Here is a 17044-nt window from a genome sequence, read left to right on the forward strand (position 1 = left end):
CACTCACAGGGCCAGTAGCACTCTCTCTATGCTGCAGCAGGAGAGGCTTACCTTGGGTCCTTTGTCCCGCTCCCCTCTGCTACTATTCCATAAAACGAGTAAACTATCAGCTCCAACTTTCTTCTAACAGCTGTTATGATTCTAGCTTGTTTTATGTTGATAAAGTGAAAACTGTATTAATAACAGTGTAAAATTCCAACTATGTATATATATGACATGGATGAAGGATTATACCTGTTACGTACTCAAAATTCCATACAAATGCAGACATACAAGAAGAAATCCCAAACCACTTCACCTTTTACAAAAGATGCTTTCAAAAAACAGATCAGACCTATTTACTTAGAAAATGTTTGTTATTAATAGCAGGTACAATGCTTGCTCTTCAGTCTGAGCGGGCAATGTATCTGTTCGACCCCAACTGCATGTGCACTAAAATCCCGCCGGACAACTGATAACCACTGCCATAGAAATGTATTTTAATTACGAGAATCTACAATTTAGATTGCTACAGATAGTTGGTTTTAAGGGGTGGCTACAAATACCAGACAGCGGGTGATATGCTGAGTTGCAGCACTCCACTGATGCAAGAAACTGTTAATTCTAGCACTTGGAAAAATGTGTTTTCTAACTCTCTGGAATTTCGCTCCTAGTATTTCTTCTCTTTAGGACTGCCGGTCAAGTGTACAACTCTTCAGAAAGTACTAAATATCTAGTTCAATTAAATTATTAATAACAGGGGATACGATGAAATCGCTTGTATACAAGGTAACTGAAAGGCCGCTCCACGGGAAGGGCTTCCACGCTGGTCCTTTCCTCTGGATTAATGAAACAACGAGGCACCTTTCACCACACACATGCTTACCTTTGCAAGTCAGGAGCCCTGGCCGTGATATCCATGCTGGCCACGGCCACTAAGACGACCTTTGTTCACTGCCTGTGAATGATGCTGGCAGTGGCTTTCCTGCTGGTGCCAGGGCCACACTGCAGCATCAGCACTGCCTACTTTCCTCGTGCCGTGCACTGCCTCTTTGATAATGTCATCCATAGCACAAGACCAAGAGCGGGTGGGATGGGCAGCTGAGCAGTCCTTGCCTGGATGTGCTGCTGTAACCCACCAATGAGGTGAGTACACCGGAAGGAAAAGTTCAGCCGCAACTGAACTGTCTACATCAGCTCGAGCTTTAATTTACGATGCAAACTAACAGGAACAGTATGTCAGTGGTTCCCAGACTGGTGCGCATCCATTTGCGGCGCCCCTGGCTAGTTTTAACGGCGCACCAGGGCGTCGCGGCGCACAGATTGGGAACCACTGTCCTACAGTGTCCCCTGAAGAAGGGATTTGAGTTTAATCCCGAAATGCATTGGGCATGGCTATGTAACTTCGGAACACCACTGAAGTCATATTATTTGTTGAAGTTTTTGATTTTGTACAGCATTTAGTTAAATGCAATGATCTTATTTTGCACATGTTGACAATTGTTATTTAAATGAACAACAAAAAAACATTTCTGTGATGCTGGAATAGGTACTTTCAGATAAATGTGAAGTTTAAATTGAGTTGATTAGCACTGGTGATTTCATTGTTGATTAAGAATGTGAAATATAAATACATTAATCCACGCTGTGCATCCAGCACACTGGTGGTTTTCCACCAGAATTCTGTTCAGCCAGGGCTCACACACAACCCGGGTGGGTTTGGGGGGCAGGGGGTTGAGAGCGCTGAAGCCCTTTGAGCCCTTTGTGCCCTATGGGCGTTGCCGACCTGATGTCAAGGCAATTATATCCCAGGTCTTAGTCAGAAGCCCCTTTATGAGCGGCACCCGTCTCTGGTCAAAATACACCACTGGATCCAGCAGCTACCTCATCCCTCTGGTCTTCGCAACTGCAACTTGTCAACAGAGTATGCCTTTGTTCTGGATTTTTCTTAACTCTGATCCACACTTTATTGAGTAGCTGCGCGCTTTACAAATACAAATACGCAATAACATGTTTGGGTACCCGCCTGCACCCACAGGGTGTGTCCGAACTGCGACCCTTTGCAGGTCGAAACTGGTCAGACAGGCGGTCCTGTATGTTTAAGGCCTTTGACATGGCTGCCGCCACCGATTCAGATAATGTCAATTCACACATGATAAAATCCGTGTCCATAACATATCTTACTGTTGTGTCTTGTCTCAGTACCCATGCTCTTCAGCCATGTCTGTTTGGATGTGAGTGACAAATGAGGACTACGGATTATCAGTGTTGAGCAATGCAATCAGACCCCACAGCCCAAGCTGCTGTTGAAGAATGTATGATGTTACTTAGCATGCCATTACTTGGCATGCTTTTTTACGATATTTTTACTTCGCAAGTGCCTTTATTTAGCAGCATTTTATAACACATGCCATTACTTCGCATACTCATTGAAATCTGTTTAAGTGGCTTTTCTTAGCAGTACATTACTTTGCAGGTTTTTACTATGCGTACAGATTCTTTTTTTTTTCAATAGCTTTAGGTTATGAATTACATTCCTGATCATACAGTAACCCTCAAACACTACTCTACCCTACACTACTCTAACATCACTACACTACCCTAAACCTTAAAACTCTATCCCTACACAACCGTCCCCCTTCTCCCAGTCCGTGCACTTCACTCTAACACTACTCTGTACGACCCCCGACACTACCCTAAACCCTAAAACACTACCCTACACTACATAACCACAACCCTAAACCCTAAATCACTACCCCCTGCACTACCTTTTCCCTTCCCCCACTCCTGTGCCTACATTCAATCACTACCCTGCACGACCCACCCGCCACGTCCCTAAATCCTGAAACACTACTCTACACTACACAACCACAACACCACTACCCTAAACCCTAAATCACTACCCCTGCAAGACCCTCCCCTTCACCCAGTCCGCTCCCTACATGCCAACACTACCCTCCACGCCCCCTACACTTCCCTAAACCCTAAAACACTACCCTACACTACACATACACGACAACACTACCCTAAACCCTAAAACACTACCCTACACTACAACACTACGCTAAACCCTAAAACACTACCCTACACTACACATACACTACAACACTACCCTAAACCCTAAAACACTACCCTACACTACACATACACTACAACACCACCCTAAACCCTAAAACACTACCGTACACTACACATACACTACAACACTACCGTACACTACACATACACTACACCACTACCCTAAACCCTAAAACACTACCCTACACTACACATACACTACAACACTACCCTAAACCCTAAAACACTACCCCTACACTACACATACACTACAGCACTACCCTAAACCCTAAAACAGTACCCCCTACACTACACATACACTACACCACTACCCTAAACCCTAAAACACTACCCTACACTACACATACACTACAACACCACCCTAAACCCTAAAACACTACCGTACACTACACATACACTACAACACTACCGTACACTACACATACACTACAACACTACCCTAAACCCTAAAACACTACCCTACACTACACATACACTACAACACTGCACTAAACCCTAAAACACTACCCCCTACACTACACTACACATACACTACAACACTACCCTAAACCCTAGAACACTACCCTACACTACACATACACTACAACACTACCCTAAACCCTAAAACACTACCCCCTGCACATCCCGACCCCCAGTCCTGTCCCAACTTCCAAATACTACCCTTAACGACCCCCGACACAACCCTACACCCAAATACACTTTTCTACACTACACAAACACAACACTACAACCTATTTGACTTCCCCCTGCACGTCCATAAAAACAAAACAGCCACACCTACCTCTCTCTCCCCGTGGTTCACCTCCCACTTCTCCTTCTTCATGCGTCGTCAGTCGCACGGCGTCATTTGGAATCGGAATTCCCTCTAAATGAAAACAACGATGTGGATAGCCTGCAAATTAACATTTTTGTTCCCCATACAAACAAATTGAAAGCAGTGCGCAGTCTTTTATATTTAACACTCCAATTTTTTGTGTGTATTTTAATAGTCTAACAACATTTTTTTTTTTAAACTTACATGCATGCATGCGAAGAAACATATTTGCGTAGTAACGCCATTTTCGTAGTATTAGCATGCGTAGTAAAAGCATGCTAAGTAATAGTAGTTGCTAACTAAAATATGCCTAGAAACGGTATTACGAAGTAGTGTCAGCGTAGTAAAGGTAGAATACCCTGTTGAAACTTGCAGAGAGGGCTGAGATTGAAACAGGACACCTTACAGGGGAGAGTTCCCACTGGAGCTCTCCTTAATCCATGTGACGTCTAAAACCGGAAGTGGTGCTGCAGCATGTGCTGAAGCGATCAGTGTTAGGGTTAGCCCTGGCTGGAGACTTAGCCCCCCCCCCAAAGTTCAAGTCTAGTTGCGCCCCATGTTGCTTCCCACGTCGAAAGTGCGTTTCACTGCAAGGAGTTTACAATGGTTGTATCCTTCCTGAAGATTCCATTCTCTGGCAGGTAAGAGTGAAGAGCTTTTTGTATTATGTTTTTTAAAGCCTCTGTCCAATCCCCTTCGTCCCAATACTAGTGGGAACGTTGGATGTTTCAAGGAGGAGCAGATTTGGCATAGGTGCTGACTTTGGTTCTGGGGACCCAGGTTCGAGTTCTAGTATCGTCTCAACATCTTGCAAAATCACTTAATTTACCAGTTACTTACGAAAAAGGAATTGGACCTTGAATAAAGTCACTGGTGCTTGTTTAACATGTTCCAATCCCTAGAGCTGAGTCCACAAACCTAATATAACAAATATTGTCAAGTATGCCTATCATCTGTCCTCGTTTCTTTGTAGACCAAATTTAAATGTTTTCTTGTGCAGCTATTTCTGAAGCTTTGGAAGGCGGTCTTCTTTATAAGCCAACTCTGCCAACAAATTGACTCTTGATGCTGCTGGAAAATAAAGATGTATATATCCGGGGGCGTGGCTTGCGCGCCGCTTTGGAATGGCGGTTTGCGCTTGAGCTCCGAGCCGAGCGAGGGCCGTCGGAGGTTCAGCTCCGCTTCCAGTGACCCCACACTTGCAGAAACGGAGCCTCATGTATCGGAAGGTGCCGTGTGCCGAATGAAGATCCTTCCTGCGCCCTGGAGCTACTGGTTCCTGATATTTTGACACTTTGAGGTGGCGCTCGATATTTCTGTGAACGGCCGCCATTTTGTTTCGCCTCCCACACCCAGTTCCGAGTCTCCTCACAAGCGGAGGTGCATGGCTACGAGTTTCTTCGGAATGAGAGCAAACAGGTGTTGGTGATTACTATTTACCTTTACATGCTTATAAAGGCTTATTTTTACTTTCGACATGCGGTGGGGCTTTAAAACGAGTCCTTTTTGCATTTTATTTTACTTGGCCTTTCTTCAGAGTGTCTCCATTGCATTTCATTGATATTACCTGATCTTTGGTACCCTGCTTTTTGGCTTCTCAGTTTTTGACGGGGTATTCTTCTTATCGGCAGGGTCCTGGCATTCTGGTGATGAGACTTCTATTTTTGTGCATTTAAACCCGCCGCTATTTATTCCTTTGCGATACCTGCTGGTTACGCTCGCACATTATTGCTATTTTCTTTTTTTTCTACTCTCCTTGCCTTCTGAGTCCACCAATATCCTTGGGCCTTGTGTTTTTCCTCAGGTCTCTGAAGTGGTTGCTTCTTCTACCTTTGTTTTGGAGGTTCTATGGCGGCAAATATGGGCTTGTCGCCGACTGCTAAAGATGCAAAAGAGTCGAAAGCTTCTCTTAAGAGACTCAAACAACTATCTCCTACACCTGAATCCTCTCAAAAAGATACTAATTCCACTCTGGAGGCTATTCTGACGCGTCTTAATGATGTCCATGACATTGCGCAGTCTACCAAAACTAATACAGATTTACTACAGGTGGAGGTATCAGCCATCAGAAATTATCTTAAGGCTCTCTCCATTCGTGTCTCTGCCACGGAGACACGTATTAGTGGCGCAGAGGATACTATGCAAAAGCAATCTAGATCTCTTGTACAATTAGAGCGCTCCATGGCGGCATTGCGGAGGGATCTCACTGAACAGGAGGACCGTAACCGCAGATCCAACCTGCGCATTTTTGGCCTTCCTGAAGAAGCCGAGAAAGGTGCTCCATCTATGATCGACTTCTTATACCAATGGTTGCCTCCTACTCTGCAAATTTCTTTTCAAAGAGACTTTGAGCTGGAACGGACACATCGTGTCCCCACTTTTCGTTCTAAATCTGCTACGCAACCACGGGCTATCATTTTTAAGCCGCTGCGTCATCAGCACACGGAACAAATTTTGGCTCATATGCGGAAGATTAAAGTTGTTTCTTGGGAAGGCCACAGTATTTCCATTTCTCAAGACTTTGCCAGAGACACGGTGATAAGGAGGAAAGGCTTTCCTAATCTTCGGAAACGTTTATCAGAAATGAATATCCCATTTTCCTTCTCTGGCCCTTCCAAATTTCGCATTACCTTCAAAGGTCGTTCCAGAATCTTCGATGAACCTGCTGACTTGGCCTCTTTTTTAGACAATCAGATGGAACTACAGATGGAACTTCAAATGGAGGCTTCGCTTGTTCATGGTGCTTCTGGCACTTGATGTGATTCTGTTGCCTTCCTTGTTTTTCTCTTTTTTCCGGGTCTACTAAGCGTACCTTTTTAGGCCTGCGTGCTCCATGGTTCTTAGTGCGTTTCTGGCTTTCTTTTGTGGTTGGTGTTGTCAGTCACGTTTTTTGATGGTGTTTTTTCTTTCTTGTGGTCTCCTTTCCATTTTTAGGTTGTTGTCATTTGGCACATTGGGTTTTTTCTAATTGTTGTCTCTTTCTCATTAGTGTAGTAGTGCCTTTTCTTTTCTTGTCGGTTCTCCTTCCCCTTGCTTTTGTCTTTTCGCTTTGGTAGTGTTTTTTTCTTCTTTCCTATGGATTGTTCTTCGTGTCTTCGTTCGCTCATTCCTCATTGTTATATTGGACATATCTCATTTTTGTTTCCTTGTTCCACTTTGAAGTAGTAGTCTGCCAGCATCTCATTTGATTTGTATTTGGTTCTTTCGTTTTGTGTGATCGTTCTGCTTGTATGTCTTTAGTCTTATTTGACTTCGATATGTCTGATACTGTTTCGTGTTCTGGTGTAAGCCTTGGTCATAGGTTTGTTATAATCTATTTTCTATAGTTGTGTCTAGCCTACGCTCATTATGTTACAGTTACTGTGTTTTGCATCTCTTTATATGCTTACTTGGTTCTTGTTTTACTGCTTAGGGTGCTCTACCACTATTACATGCTTTTTTCTTTTAGGTCTAAGGTAGTGGCTCTATTTTATACTTTATTATTAGCTTGTCTAAGTATCATATATGAATTTCTTATTTTTTCGATGTTCCTCCCTGTTTTCTTTAGTCACCTATAACGAGATTTATATACCTTATGCATGGTAATTCATTGCTTACAAGGGCCTTTGAATATTTATGGTATATTTGGTTTTGATATATATTTACATTGCTGTTTCATTGATTGTTCTGCTTCACAACTATTTTATATCTTCATATATATGCGCTAGTTCATTGCAATCTATGTACTTCTCTTATACTTTATAATAAGTTATTCTAGTTATATGGCACTTTTTAGTCTCCTGTTATCCTAGTTTCTATTACTATATATCTGACATGTTTCTGCATTTTAGTATTAAGTTATTATACCAAGTTCTCTATATTTAAGTACAGTTAATTGATTGCTTATCTTTCGTTTTTCCATATTCTTCTTCATTATATTATTGCTCCTTGTTCTATCTGACATAGTGCTTCATTGATTGTTATATTGCCCTGCTTTTTAGTGCCTTTCTCTTTTGTATTTCATCTCTTCTCTTTATACTGCTCCCTGTAGTCTTCTTGAGAAGTCTGTTTTTCTTCTACTTATTCTTTCCTGTTACTTATCATGCGTATTTCGCCTTCATTCTATCTACTCTTCGTTCACTTTTATGATGTTTTTGGTGTTTTCTTCCTCTATCCTACGATATATAACTACTACTTGCTATTGCATTTATTCTATTAGATGTCTCTCTCTCTTTCACCTATTTCACTTTTTTCTGGTTACCTTATATTCTACTCTTGAATTAACTTGGTATATGCATATTGCCTTTATAGATTTATGTGATGCCTTGTTTTTGTACTACTCTAATGGTATTAGTTCCTATTTCAGATGTTTTTCTCTCCTAATTGCGTATAATCAGTTATGTACTGTACTGTTTTGGGGGTGTTCATATTGATTGTATCTATTCCTCGTGACGGTCCCCTTGCTTGCCTTCCCACGTTCCCCCTAGTATGAATTTGGTCTTTTTCAGACCTCCCCTGCTGGCTCTTTTCTCTCTTCTTTCCTCTTCTCTCTTGTCTCTTTTCTTTTTTCGGATTTCCCCTATGGACTCTCCTTCTTCGATGTTATTGTTTGATGTCTGGTTGCTTGTATTTGTGCTGGTGGTTTTTTGTCTGTCATCTATGCATTATGTTATCTTTTTTCATTTAGGTCTATGCCGGGTTTGAATGTGTTGTCCCTTAATGTTAAGGGTTTAAATCATCCAGTGAAAAGGTCAAAAATCTTAGATTATTGCAAATCTCTCTCTTCAGATTTAGTCCTTTTTCAGGAAACAAAGGTCTCTACCAGAGAGGCCCTATTCCTGAAGAAGGAATGGGTTTCAGATGTTGTCTGTTCCGCTGCTTGTGGCAAAAGAAATGGTGTCATTACTTTAATTTAAAAAAATTCAGGTTTATCCATAGTCTCTTCTGATCATGATACTGAGGGTCGTTGGCTATTACCTAAGCTGTCTGATGGTAACGCTGATCTATATGTTATGAACATTTACGCCCCTAACAAGGATGATCCGTCCTTTTGGAAATTGGTTACCAAAAAATTAAATGATACACCTCATTCAGGGAATCTTATTGTTGGTGGGGATTTTAATTTACCAATGGATGCCATTCTAGATAGGAATTCAGCTTTTCAATTTCGCCCTCCTAAATCCCATAAACAAATGCTTAACATGTCTTCCATAACTCATCTTCAGGATATATGGCGTCTTCATAACCCCACTGGTAGTGATTTTTCCTTCTTTTCTTCGCCTCATTCTACCTTTTCTCGTATTGATTATTTATTGGTTCACTCCTCTCTTGTTTCGTCTTCCTCCTCGCTGCTTATTCATCCTATTCTGATTTCTGATCATGCCGCGGTTATTTTTACATTGTTGTCCTTTGCTCCTAAGTCTAGAGCTCGCTCCTGGAGATTAAATACAGAAATTTTGCATGATCCTGCTCTAAGTGATGAGTTCTCTAGTGCAATCGAAACCTTTTTCCTTGAAAATGAAGGTTCAGTCTCTTCCCCAATTGTCCTCTGGGATTCGTTTAAATGTACTTTCCGTGGCCAGGTTATTCAATGTATGTCAAAAAGGAATGCTGCTATTAAAAAAGAACTTACAGATTTGGCAACTGGAATAAAAGAGCTGGAATCTACCTTTAGACATTCTAAGGATAAATCTTGCCTACACTCAATCAAGCAATTAAAGTACACGTATAATACTATAGTTACCAAAAGAGCCCATATTGGGGTTCAGGCTCAGAAATCCAAAAGGCTATTGTTAAAAAATCGAGCTGGGAAGATTCTCGCAGCTACATTAAAATTTCAGGATTCTTCCTTTAAGTCTTCTCAAATCTCTTCTATTAATGATCACCTTGGCCCTAAGAAATTTCAGACTGGGGAAATTCTGGAAGTCTTTCGTGATTTCTACAATAATTTATACACCCCTTCTAATCAGGCCTCTTTTGAGCAGTGTCAGGATTTCTTGAAATCTGTCCCGGTGAAGTCGGTATCTGTGGAAGATAGCAATTTTTTAAATGGTCCAATTACTCCTGACGAAATTATTGCCGCAATTAAAGCCACTCGTTCTGGGAAAGCTCCAGGGCCTGATGGCTACCCTATTCTGTTTTATAAAACTTTTCTTTCTGTGATTGTTCCCAAGCTTCAATCTGTCTTTGACGCCTTTATTAAGGATGGGTCTGTTTCTGGCACGGCGGCTGATGCTACCATTGTAGTGATTCCAACAGAGGGAAAGGATCATTCAGATCCAAAAAACTTCCGTCTTATTTCCCTTCTTAACATGGAGGCTAAGATTTTTGCTAAAATCTTGGCCAAGAGATTAGAATCCTTCATTCCTAAACTGGTACATCCCTCTCAAACGGGTTTTGTAAAGGGCCGTCTTGCGTGTGATAATATACGTACTTTTTGCCATATTCTCGGAGCAGCTAAACGTTCTCATCTCCCAACCGCGGCTTTAGCTCTTGATGCTGAAAAAGCCTTTGACAAGGTTTCTTGGCCTTTTCTTCGTGCTGTCTTGTGTGCACATAATCTTGGTGACTCCTTTATTAATATGGTAATGTCTCTATACTCTCAACCTAGAGCTAACATAAGGGTCAACGGTGCTACGTCGTCCTTTTTTAATCTTCGCCAGGGCACCCGTCAGGGTTGTCCCTTATCTCCACTTTTGTTTTTATTGTCCATTGACCCTCTCCTCAGACTGATTGAGCTACACCCAGACATTAAAGGTTTCCTTTTGGTCCTCATCGTATTAAAACTGCTGCGTATGCGGACGATGTCCTTATCTTCTCAGATGATATTGCCTTGCTATCCTTGCTATATCGGATACGATTTCCCTTTTTCAAAGGTTTCAGGGTACACCTTAAATAAGGATAAGACTGAGATGTTCCCCTTGAATGCCTACTGTTTTTCTACGCATATGGGCTCGGCTGGTTTTAAATGGCAGTCTAAGCAATTAAAATACTTGGGTATCTATTTTTGCTCTACCTTATCGGCTACAATTGCCTATAATGAAACCCAGACTATTCTTAAAGTATGGCGTCTTTTGGATACTTGGTCTCCGAAACACATTTCCTGGTGGGGTCGCATTCAGACCCTCAAAATGATGATTACACCTATTATTAATTTTGTCTCCTCTATGCTCCCGGTAAAGTTATCGGATTCCTTCTTTCATGAAATTGATGTTCTGACTTCTAAGTTTTTATGGAATGATAAACGGGCTAGAATTGCCTATAAATTCTTGCGGAAGCCTTATGATATGGGAGGATGCAATCTTCCTGATTGGGACAAATACCAAACTGCCTTTTTGGCGTCTCAAGGGGCTCTATGGTTCTCTTTTCCCCCTCTTCCTGTCCCTTCCTGGTTATTAATAGAACAAGAATTGGCTTCTCCATTACCGACTGCTTCCTTTTGTACTGCATCTACCTTGTCCATCCCGTTCTCCCGCTCTATTATTTTAGATACTCTTGCTGCGGTCCGGAAGGTAGACAGGAAAGTGGCGATTCCAATTCACAAATCCAGGTGGTCGTCTATTTGGCGGAATTCTAAAATTAAAATCCATATTGATCCTTCTTTGATACCTTATTAGACTACTAAAGGGATCTCGCTTGTTAAACATTTTTATGGTGCGGATAATGAGCCGCTACCTTTTTATCCTTAGCTCAACAATATTCTTTAACTAATTTGGATTTTTATACTTTTCTCAAAATCAAAGTAGCACTTGCTAAGGTGCGTCTCCATCCTACTTCTCCTACGGTTACTCTCTTTCATATATGGACTAAATCTGGCCATGTAGCCTCTAAAGTCTATACATTTTTATCAAATGTTTCACTACCTTCTCATACGGTTGCTCAACAAAAATGGTTGCACCATTTTGAGCAGGGTGTTACTGACCATATTTCTTCAGACACTTGGCAGTTGATTGGTAAACTTTCTCTGCGCAATAAAATCGCCCCATCGTTAATGCAATCTAAATTTTTCTCTGTTAATCTTCTTCATTGGACTCCTGTTCGTTTACATTCGCTCAATCTCAAAGATGATAATCTCTGTTGGAGCTGCGGTTTATTGGCAGGTGACTTTCCACATATGTTTTTTGAATGCTCCCTCCTCCAACCTTTTTGGGACCTCATTCACAAGCACCTCATGCTCATCTTTGGTATTCAGTTCCCACTCTCTTTCCCATTAATTTTATTGGGTCCATTAGCTGCCCTGTCCCTCTCCCCTTGGAACCCATGGAATTACAGCTGTTGGATCTCCTTTTGACTATTGCAGTGCAAGTAATTCTTATCGATTGGAAATCCTTTTCCTCTGTTTCTTATCATACTTGGTGGGCTTGGGTTTCCTTTTTACGTAGTGCTCATACCTCGGTCGATCATGCTCACCTTTCTCCATCTATTGCTAGTGGGGTTTGGAAGGCTCTGGATAACTATATGGAGCTGTCATCAAAGGGATTGGTTGACCAATATCCCTTCCATTTGTCTGGTTGAATGGCGTCTTGTGTTGGGTTTGTTCGTTGGAAATCCTTCTTTCTTTCTTTCTTCTCCTCCTTCTCTGTCTTCTTTCTCTTTTTCCATTCTTTCCCTCTTTTTCTCATTCTTTCTTCTTTCTTTTTTCCTTTCCTCTCTTCCCCTGAGCATACCAGCTGATAGTGATACTCTTGGTTGTGGAATCTGCCTAAGATACTTAATTTATCTTAATTAATCAATTTTTCTGTTTTTGGCAGACTGCTTCTATCTAGGGCTGTATTTGATACAACTCATGTTTGAATGTCAGCTTCTGATTGCTATTTATATGATATCAATGGTATCACTTTTACTTTTAATCTGTATCTTCATTTGCTTCTTTATAACAATAAAATTCTATTGAAATAAAAAGATGTATATATCCTCTTGAATCACTTATATCATGTGTATGATGTAAATGTCCCCTAGGCCTTCATTGGCTGGCCTCCTACTGACATGGCAACACCTGGCCATACTCCACATAATCATGGATTTTTTAATTGTGTCAGAAAGGATGTTTTGTGGAACTTCTCTTTCTGATATCTTGTTTAGGGGCAAGGATGTGGCACAACAGCCAGAGCTGATGACTGTAGAGCTGGGAAACCAGGTTCAATTCTTGATGTCTGCTCAACATCCTGTGATTCTGGGCACATCACCAAATCTCCCTGTGCTTACAAAAAATGAATGTGTGCTTGTGTAATGTAAAAGACACTCCTGTAAAGCACTCCAATACCTTTGGGTCATATTCGCGCTATATAAAACTGAAAAAATATATATTACAACATTTTGTGAGCACTCCTGTTTCCAGGCACTGCTCAAGACTGGAAGTGGAGCACAACCTAAGGATGGCAGAAGCAAGAATCCATCCACACATTGTCTCTGTGGAGAAAAACATGCACTTCCACACCTGTGTTGTGGGAGTGTTTTTGCTCATCTAACCTAAATGTTGTGATTTATGTGAAAAATAAAGCACCAATCAAATTTTTTATGCTAATTGTTTTCTTTTCATTTGAACTTTAGAATAAGCACGTGCACTACAAAAACTTCAGTTTACTAAACACTCTTACTTTATTTAATATTATTTGCCCTATAAAACCTGGGCTCTGTAGGAGGGAATGGCCATCAATGATGCAGAGTACCAGCTTCCAGAACTTTTTTATCAGGTAGTGGTGGTGGTGGGGGTGCTCGACTTGTAAAAAGGTTTCGATGGGGGGGCTCGGCCGACAAAAGTTTGAAGACCTCTGCTGTACAGCGATCTGCTGCCTTTGGCTAGGAGTATGCTACAGAAATACATCGCACAGGCACATACATACACACATTCTGTCTGCACGTTTCAGAACTCGTGCTGCAATTTCTAGTGAATGAATGTAAATCGGACTCTTTGATGATCAGATGCTGATGCACTGATGTTTGCGACAACACATACTTGTTTTTTTCTAAAAGGTTATATTGCTGCAGGGACAATGACTCAGTGAGCTGAATTCTCACTGCCAACAGATGAAAAGTTCTGGGTTAAAGAGTTCAAGTGTCAACAAGAAGACTCTGCCTTCCATTTTTCTGAAATGGGAAAACAGAGTTCAGGTTAACAATCACATCTCTTATTTACAGTGCTTTGAAGCGGCATAAGTGCGGTTTTAGTGCAGTATAAAAAACAAGTTAACATTGAGAGTGTCTGTGTTGGTAGATGCATTTGTGTGCCTGGTCATATAAGGTACAAACAGACCCAGGCTTTAGGGCCCCTAGCCCCATCCCTTTTCCGGCTCTGACTGATCAGTAACAATGCTTCTCTTCAGTTCTCGGTCAGCGCAGGAGCTCAGGGCAGGCTGCTTTAAAGAGAGAAGCTTGCTTTAGAGCAAAGCAAGCCGTTCTCTCACAGCTGAGGGGCCCCCTTCACTTTCTGAAGACTGGGGGCCCCCCGCACCGCGGGGGCTGCTGGGGTGTTTGTTACGCCCCTGCTGCTGCAACACCAATCCCAAAGCGTTTCAGCTCGACTTGGAGCATTGATCACGGGAGAAATAAATGAGTGTGGAGTCAAGTAAAGATTGTGAACTGAAATCTTCTTAGACTTAGCAAGAGCATACATTCTGCGCAGACCACTTCTGTAAAATGGTCTGGCCACAAATATCCATTTACTGCCTACTTAACGCCAGAGGCGCAGTTTAAACTTGTGTATTATGTTCCTAAAACAAGAGCTTAGAGTCAGAGTGGGTTTTCACACACACATTAGTACACAGCTCAATTGTAATACTATGTCATCAAATCCATGGACAAGTGGCTTGTAACGATTTGAGGGTGGGGCTGGCTAAGTACGAGAACATCCTCACTCGGGGTATTTAACCCCTACACTGCGGGGGTAATTCCCCCACGGCGCGCGGGGGGGGGGGGCTCCGTGGCGCCGCTGTGCTCTTGATGAGCCCAGTTCGTCATGACTCACAGTGGAGCTGTGCTCATGACGAGCTATGCTCGTCACAGACCCGCACACTGATTAATTGTCCCGCACAGGCGGGGAATTAGACGCACGTGGGTGGGCCTCGGCCGCTATGACGACCTCAGATTGTCATGAGTACAGCTCCACTGTGACTCATGACCATGGAAGGGGTTAAAAATGTTCTCAGCCACTTTCCCCCACTAAAGCTAGTGAGAAATGTGCAGGATTATATTTGTCTTTTTGCCTCCTTTCAGGTACTGCTGCTTAAATTGCTACTTGGCAATTGTATGGTCCCAATGCCTGCCTCTATTTGTCATTATGTACATGCTCTTACTTCTATGTACCATTGCTTTTCTCCCATAATTATCTACCTATGCGTTCCGCAACTCATTTGTAAAGCGATCTGATACCCTCTAGGGCAGTGATCTTCAACCATTTTTTCTCTAAGGTCCCCTAAAGCAAAATATTTTAGAGTTGGCCCCCCCCTTCAAAGCGCTATGACAATGACTGGAGAGTAGAGGCACAGGACTGAGAGCAGGGGATCGGATCTTATGAGCTCCTTTCATGAATACTTTTTCAGCAGCTCATAATCCACAGTAAATCTGAAACCTACAAAGAGCAAATTCACCAAACAAAAACAGAAATTGACCAACAAATTCTGCTCCCCTTAATCAGTATGTTGTGTTCACTTTGCACACCTGGCGCCAATGCAACTACATTGGTTGCACTAGTGATAGATAGCAGCGGCCAGGAGTTGAAGGATATCTCATCTGTCTCCTTCACCCATCTCCCATCAATGCCTGATAATCAATACAGTCTTGAAATAGGCTCTGTACCATTTGTTGTTTGGGAGTTCTATTCAGCGCAAACTCTGCCCAAGGGTATTGGAGCGCTCCTTTACATGAGCACCAGTTACATTACACAGGGTCAGGTTTTTTGTTTTGTTTTTAGGCACATGGAGATTAAGTGATTTGGCAACGGGACGTTGAGTCAACATTGGGAATCCACAAAGGCTTGGACTAATGGAGCCACTTGTAGCTCCAGAAATGTTTTTTTCTTATTGAGAGGTAATGTGAGGGTGTCTGAAAGGTTTCAGCGCTCTGTCCATACTCTTATTGTACTTGATTTGTTAGCCCTAAGTTGGCAGGTCCCTTGCTCACTTTGCCACTGGATTCAAGCTAGCCTGGCTAATGAGGGGTGTTACTCTGAAGCCGGTCCCAGGATGCTGGTTTCTGGTCCAGGAAAGACCTGGCTTTGCAGTTCAGGCTGGACTGTTCTCATGAGGAACAGGGTCAAGACTGATTTGCATATGGCTGGGTCTGAACTGGGGTGACTAAGTGAGCAAAAGAACCATGATGGATTCAACTCAGATCTAATAGTGACTGGGGGTGAGTGTCTGAAAAGTTTCATTGCTCCGTCCATCATCTAATTGTGTTTGCAATGTGAGGGTGTCACCAGTTGAGTTCTTGAGTGCATCAATTAACACTCACCAAAATGTTTCCAGATGTTGTAGATAAAAATGACGACTTGCATATTCTCAGGGTTTTTTTTGTGTCACAGGCTTGAACTTTTTAGCACTATATATACACATGCCACTATTCCCCACAGCGCCAACTAGGATTCAGTTTTGTGATTTTCTGGCAGTACCACTAAAATTCTGTGATTCTGCTGCATTTTCCGCATAATTATGAATTTTGCCGCATTCACCATTAATCAGTCATCTGCTGAATAATATGCGAATGTTAACAAAAAATAAAATTCTAGCTCAAACGAATTAAAAAGTATATTAAAAATGTAGCAACATGCTGCCACGCAGTGTTCAGCCCTTCACAAAAGGTGATTAGTCACCTTTATTTTGCTCCTTGATCTATTTCTGGGGTAAACCGATACTAATGGCGTGTATTTACAGGTGTACAAATGGAAGCATAATGAAACACTATCATAACATTTGCCACATTAAGTTGTATTATTTGTGTTTTCTTGAAACATGATTTATTTAACACTGCTGCATAACCTTGGTCCTTTCCTGCTGCATATTTCTATTGGTGCTGTTTTCTGGCAACGTACAGTCATTTGCCTTGATTGCATTAGGCAACTGAGGTTTCGTAGTAAAATTGATTAGTTTAACTTGCATTCATTTTCCATTTAACCTGTGCTTACTTTTTAGGTCTCGCCTGAGCCAGCGCATGTGCTTATCTGGCAAGACATTTAGTGAGTGGGCTTTAAAAAGCCGACCA

Source organism: Lissotriton helveticus, chromosome 8 (assembly GCF_964261635.1).
Source record: "Lissotriton helveticus chromosome 8, aLisHel1.1, whole genome shotgun sequence".
Lineage (NCBI taxonomy): Eukaryota > Metazoa > Chordata > Amphibia > Caudata > Salamandridae > Lissotriton > Lissotriton helveticus.